General features: G+C 40.9%; 1 pseudogene; it reads right to left on the minus strand.

The window, feature by feature from the left end:
* Positions 1–1,003: 1,003 nt before the first annotated feature.
* Positions 1,004–1,539, minus strand: LOC139437386 (olfactory receptor 2M3-like; annotated as a pseudogene).
* Positions 1,540–7,270: the final 5,731 nt, after the last annotated feature.

The raw sequence follows: 7,270 nt of genomic DNA on the forward strand, positions 1-7,270 counted from the left end.
AAAATAAATACAGCCACAGGTATTGATTCTTTTGAAGACTAAAGAGACCCACAGGTTCTATGGTCATGGCAGATGGAGTTCACTGCCATGTCATTTGGCCCTTCTTTGGACCTGGTGTTTCTGCGTGATGGAGCTGAACTCAGATGGGATCTCTTTTCACAAGCCTTTCATGCTACTTTGCTGGAATTGTAGTTGGTGCTGGGGTTTAAGATATATCTAGGGGATTTGAATCTCTGGACTGACAATATGAAAGCCAGGCCCTGAGCCTCAACAGACTTCAGCTCCTACACTCTGGTTTATTGGACTTACCCCACTCAGCTAACATGGAGTTGAAGAATGTCAACCACCACACCATGGAGCCTAGAGTGCCTACAACTGAAAGCAGGAGGATTGCATCCAGCATCCATGTGCAATCTAAGCCCCCTCTTGACATAGATGTGGAATGGATGGACACAACCAAGCCAAGGTCCACAGGAAGGAGGAATACAGTAATGATTAGAGAGGACTTAATGATATTCTATTCATGAACTATTGTGGTTAATAATCGAGAAAATGTGGTATTGGTGTGGAAAAAGTGACCATGGTGGCTGCTGGGTGCGGGGAATGGGAGGAAGAGATGAGATTTGGAGGCATTTTCGGGACTTGGAGTGTCCTGAGTGGTGCTGCAGGGACAATTGCCGGACATTTTATGTCCTCCCATGGCCCACTGGATGGAACATGGGAGAGTGTGGGCTATGGTGTGAACCACAGGCCATGGGGTGCAGCGATGCCCAGAGATGTACTCACCACATGCAATGGATGTGTCATGATGATGGGGGAGAGTGTTACTGTGGGGGGAGTGGTGGGGTGGGGGCATTGGGGGTGAATGGGGACCTCATATTTTTTGAACGTAATATTTTTTAAAAGTGAATAAATAAAATTTTTTAAAAATATTGCTACTAACTATTAAAAAAAATATTGCAGATGTATCTGTGCTTGAGAGAATGAAGAGTACTGACACATCTCAGAAGAACTGGGAGATCTCTCAGGAGCCACCATAGGGGAAGGACAAAATGGCTGCCACATCAACAATACCATAAAAGGATCCAAGGACCCAGGAAGAGGCATTTATGAGTCTGCACATATTCTGACTCATGAGGTAGGGGTATCGAAGAGGGAGGCAAATGGCAATGTAGCGGTCATAGGCCATGATGGCGAAGAGGAAACATTCGGCACCAAAGAGGGACACAGAGAAGAATATCTGGGCTTCCCAGCCTGCCACAGAAATGGACTTCCTTCCAGACAAGTAGCTGTAGGCCATTCTGGGCACAGTGGTACACATGAGTATGAAGTCCAGGAGGGAGAGCTGGCTGAGAAGGAACTACATGGGCATGTGGAGCCATTATTCAAGTAGATGAGGAGAACCAGGAGAGCGTTTCCCAAGACCACCCCTGTGAAGATGTCAAGCACCAGGGAGAAGAGCACGATGTGAGTGGGTGTGTGACTGAACAGTCCCAGCAGGCTGAAATCAAAGCTAAATGTCTGATTTGCTCATTCCATGGTGGGTATTTCCATACCTAGAACCAGAAGGAGTTGTAAAAGGTGAACATCTGCTGAGTGATTTCCCCACTGTAGACTCTGCGTGGCAGTCTGCAGAACAACATACATGGTGTTTTAGTTTGCTAAGGATGCCAATGCAAAATACCAGAAATGGGTTGACTTTTCCAATGGGATTTATTAGGGGAAAATATTACAGTACATGCTGTTGTGAAAATGTCCAAATCACGGCATCATCAGAGATGCCGGCAGATCCTAGCCTCCTGCTACAAAGGTGGTGGCTGATCTGGCTGAGGTACCGGCTGTCCCCTCCAGGCCCACTTTCTCCTCACAATCAGCTGTGGTCCATCAGGCATATGACTCATCTCTTTCTGGGCATCCCCTCTTTCAGATGCGAGCTGCTCCGAGGGCCTTGCATCTTGGGGGGCTCTTTCTGTTCTCCTCTGCTCCTCAGATTCAAGCCTCCAGCCCCCAGGACCTCCCTCAGCCTCTCTGGGCTTCTTGGTCTTTCTGTGGCTGCACATGAACCTCTCACTCATATGGCAGGGTCAAAATGGCAGCTGTCTTTCCCCATGATTTTGCTTTCAGTTCTCCACTTACATAATCCTCCAGCAAGAAGGCAGAGACCCAACCTGGGTCACACCTCACTGACCTAGTCCAATCAAAGGCCCAAAAGTGATCTAATCAAAAGGTCCATTATTTGAATCTAATGTAATCAAAGGACCCCACACCCACAGTTGTGGATTAGTCCAAGCAACATGATCTTTTCTGGGATTTATAAATCTTCAAAGTGTCACACATGGTATGGCCAGAACTGGGTAAAGAATGCACAGAATCTTTACAGTCAGGGACTGTCAATTGTATACACCTCCTCCACCATTGCTAACTTTCATCTCTTTGCCAAGTTATAATCATGGGCTTCATTTAACTTCCTACAAAATAGGAATAATCTCTTAATCAAATTGTGATTATTAAAGGAGATTTCAGATATAAACCATAATAACTGGGACAGAGAATGTGATACTTCAAAGAGGATATAAGATGGTATTAGATATGAGTACATTATTAAATATTTTATATTAGTATTAACATATTCTATAGAAGTATAAAGCATTTTGAATGTCATTGACTGTATGGTAAAGTAAAATTACTTCAACTAATAATCTGTTCTTACCAAGAAATACAGATATATACATTGGTTATTTCATTAGTGTATCACACTTGGATACTAAACAGGACTACCACAGATTATTAACATCAAGTTCAGAATAATTGGCAAAAAACCACAAATAAAACAACATTAATTGGTCATTTAATTGTGGATGAGAAATTTAAAAATCAGAATTATCATTTATGTCCATTTGTAGACTGCAGTAACATGAGATTTCTTTCCACATGCACAAAAATTAAGGAACTTTGAGAAGCTGTAGAAGGGTGCCCAAATTCCCAATCCTGTGATTCTTCCAAATTCCCTATATCAGCTGCAAATAGGGGAAAAAAGTCTTGGTATATCTCCATCCAGGGCTAGCTTTTACTACTCAGGGAAAAATGGATGTATTACAAAGATTAGACAAAAGCAAATGAAACAGATACAGCTTGCATGGTATGAAATATTGTGTCATTAAAGGAAGGGTGTGCTTGCAAGCTGCCCAGCACTGCTTAATGGAACTGTTTAAATTTTAGACAGGCTTCAGGCCTTTGCTAGCAAATGCTGTTGAGACAAACTTTCACTGTTTCTAGTCCACAGGCCTCTGGTTTATGATGCAGCCCCTTTTGGAGAAAATTTTCAGGGACAGAGGAAGGACATTTTTAAACTTCTGTATTCTCAGGTCTCTTTCTGTTCTTTCATCTCTGCCCAGGGGAAGACACACCATCAAGCCAACTAAGCTTAAGTTCTAGCACCCCTCATATAGCCCCACTACAAACTTATAGTAGTTCTGTACTCATAAAGTTGTATTCTTTTTTCTTAAAGAGGAGGGCCTCAAATTCGAATAAGCTTCAGGTGCAACAGGAATTGGACCTGAAACTGTTACACCTCCCTGGGAGAAGGCCCACACAAGCCTTTCATTCCAGAGGCTCTCTTCTTGCCTGCTTAGTGGTTAAATTGCTCCGGTGAGCCTCCCCTGCTCTCTTGTTTGCAAAGAACATCTTCTTATTTTTCCTCCATTCTTGCTCTTTCCTCTGGAGATGGCAGGTCTACTCTAGTTTGCCCTTCCCTCAAAAATGAGTGGTGAAATGAATGATTTGGGTGTGTGGTTTGCATGCAAGACTGCAGTGTGCTTTGATTCTAGTCTATTTAGACAGAACTAATTTAGAAGAGTGATAAAATCAATATTTACCCTTTTGATTTTTTCTAGAATTTTACACTGGGTGTTAAGGCCAGAGCTCACATAATGATAATACATTTATCTCCACTTAATAATTCCTCAATTTTACAATGGTATTTTATACTTAATAAAATTCAATGGAGTGAAGCAGATGCAGCTCAAGCAGTTTGATGCCCACCTACCACATGGGAGGTCAAGGTTCAGTTCCTGGTGCCTCCTAAGGAAGACAGGCATGACAGCGAGCTGATGGGATGGGCTGGTGTGGAAAGCTGATGCAATGAGATGACACAACAAGGAAACAATGAGAGACACAACAAGTAGGGAGCAGATGTGGCTCAAGCGATTGGGTACTTCACTCCCATAAAGGGGGTTCTAAGTTTGATTCTCAGTGCCTCCTTAAAAAAGAAGATGAACATTCACAGAAAAACACAATGAACAGATACAGAGAGCTGAGAGCAAGCACAAATGATGGAAGGAAGGTAAAGAAATACAAAAAATAAATCTTTAAAAAATTGAATGGAAATTAGCTGTGACAGTAATTGCAATAAAAAAGATACAAAGTAAGACCGCTATTAATAAAATTAGTTCATTCAGCATTCATTCAGTCAGTACTCAAAAAAACATTAGAGAATTATTTTGGAAACTGCAAATAGCCCATATTCCTTGTTGTGCTGAAAATAAAATAAACATACTTAAAAAGGGGGTACAGAGCAAGCTTATTGAGATAAAGTTGCATTAATGCAGGAGCAGCACCAAATGAGGTTTCTGCTCAAGGGGTGAGCTGAGGGAGGAGCTTATATGGCTGCTTGAGACAAAGTGAAGGTGTTGGGGTAATGAAGAGGGATAGAGAGGACATGATTTAGACTTGGTACCTGCATTCCATGTACTATGGCACCAGGGTGCTGTCCTTGAGGCCCAGTTCGGTAATTAGCACGCAGGACGTGGAAGTAACATTGTGGTGAAGATCAGCAAACTTTGCTCATGTCAGTTTGAACTCTTTGTTACAAGTCTGGCTCCCAAGCTGGGGTGTGGGTTTTATCAGTACTGCAAAGGAGGATTGGTATGTCAGCCTGCTTCAGTTAACCTCTTTTTCTTCTTTATAATTCCCTGGATAAAATGGAATCCCAAGCAAATCAAGATGATTAGTAAAATCAATTACCATTCCAATTCAACAACCTCTATACTAATGATTGCAGGAGCTTGCATTAATCTTTCTTTTTAGAGTTCTTGAAAAATGATTTTCTAAATACACTGTTAGAGAAGTTAGCAAGTTTACATGGGAAAATTATTACCAACTTTTTATTAATCAGGCTATATCAACCCCCTCGTAATGGTTTTCTGCTATTCTCCCATATTTTTGTTTTAATTATAATTATTTAAGTCTGTAATTATAATAAAATACATATATTTTAATATATAAAGTCCTCAACCACTTCTTGTTCCACAAAAGCAATGAAGTATAATAATTTTTAATTATTTCACCTGCTGGTTACCACCATAATGCTATATTTATTCTTTCATTTTTTGATTAATCACCCTTACATGAAAGTTAAGAACTTATCTGACACTGTCATCTCATCTCTTTTTCTCATAGATTTTGATAATTACATTACTTTCATATTTTTTCTTGTACAATCTGTTATTCTGTTTGTAGAATATCATTAAAACTCTATTTCTCCTGAAATCTGTATGCAAAGAGAGAAGGTAGATCCTTGCCTCATACAAAATCAAATGAATAATCAAATTCACAGAATCAGAAAGTAGAATGTTGGTCCCAGGGCCCAGGGTAAGGGAGTAAAAATGGGGGGGGGGAGGGATGTAGTTAACTCTCAAACAGTACAAAGATTCCATTTGGGATGAAGAGTTTGGTAATGATGGTGATGATAGCACAACATTGTGAATGTAATTAACAGCACTTAAATATATTTTTTTCATGTGAATAAAAGGGGAAACTTTAGCCTGTATATATATTACTAGAAAAAAGAATGTTTTAAAAATCCATAGAACTGTTTGGTTGCAGAAAAGCCAGGAGCTCTGAACTGCAGAAAGACCTAAAACTGGCTCTCCAGAGAGATAGATGAACAGTTTTATTATGTGTGGGCCCAGAAGAGAGTTAATCTCCAAATTCTGAGACCTATTTTTCAGTTTTCATAGGTTTATATAGGATTTCAGGTGGGATCCACATAACTTTTGCTCCTTGGCTAATGTGTTACTAGGTGAATTTTGCAAGCAGTGTTACAGAAGTAGAATGCAGCTGCAAGGTTGTTGACTGACTTACAGAAGCAGAGAGGGAGGTGTCACTCATTTGATATCTTCCTGTTAGGCATGTTTTCACAGGCTGATTTACAGAAACGGGGCAGGAGTTATTTATTTGATATTCTCCTGCAAGGCCATTCTCTCACAGGCCGATCCACAGAACTGGGGGTAAGAGTGACATGTTAGATATTTTTGAAAAGTTATGCTTTTTATTTCTTAACAATTTCCCCCTTTAGTGCCCCCAAAATTTTTATAGGGTGTTACTCAAGTTAAGTGGAAAAACAACTTAAAGTAGTAAAGCATTCTACAAGACACAAGTACACTATTAAGATTAGTGTCCCTTCAGGAACACTCCAGTTTCTGGGAGCCATGGCTGCCAGTCCAGTCCCAAACAGCAAGGAGAGCAGTCTGAAGAGGAGTAGGAACCAAAGGGAACAGGAGCCCATCTAGTCAGGTGATGGTGATTCTCACTGGCTCCAGGCAATTTGGATATTCAAGGGACAGTCAGGTACTGGGTGAGTTGTCCAGGTGTTTTGTTTCTTGTTGGAGTGTGCCCTTTTAATTCTAGTATGATAAATCCAAGGACCAATACCTGAAACTCTGAAAGCAGTGGGGGTTACAAGGATAACAGTATGTGGGCCAATCCAGGTAGGGTGGAGGGGTTCTTTTTCCAGTCTTTTACCCAAACTAGGTCACCAGATGAGTGTTTTTGTACTGGTGGCTTAATGGGATGGGATCCCAAGACAGGACAATTTTGTGTATTTGGGCAAGGGTTTTTTAACTGCTGGAGGATAGAATCCTGACCATTTTTTCCTAGAAGCCTGAGAATTCCCTTGAAAATTTGAATAATTGGGGTGGTTGTTTAAACAGAACTTCATAAGATGAAAAGCCTGAGGATCTCGGGGCTGCAGTCTGATGTTAAGGAGGGTTAATGGGAGTAGACTTACTCATGGGAGGCCAGTTTTTTTTATTTTTATTTTTTACAACCCTTGGTTAGGGTGGCTTTGAGGGTTTGATTTCTGCATTTTACTTTCCCTGAGCTTTGGGGCCTATATACTGTGTGGAGCTTTTACTTAATTCCTAACATTTTGCCAGCTCTTGGATGCTGGCTGACACAAGAACTGGGCCATTGTTGCTGCTTATGGATAAAG

This window comes from Dasypus novemcinctus, chromosome 22, assembly GCF_030445035.2.
Source record: "Dasypus novemcinctus isolate mDasNov1 chromosome 22, mDasNov1.1.hap2, whole genome shotgun sequence".
In the NCBI taxonomy this organism is placed as follows: domain Eukaryota; kingdom Metazoa; phylum Chordata; class Mammalia; order Cingulata; family Dasypodidae; genus Dasypus; species Dasypus novemcinctus.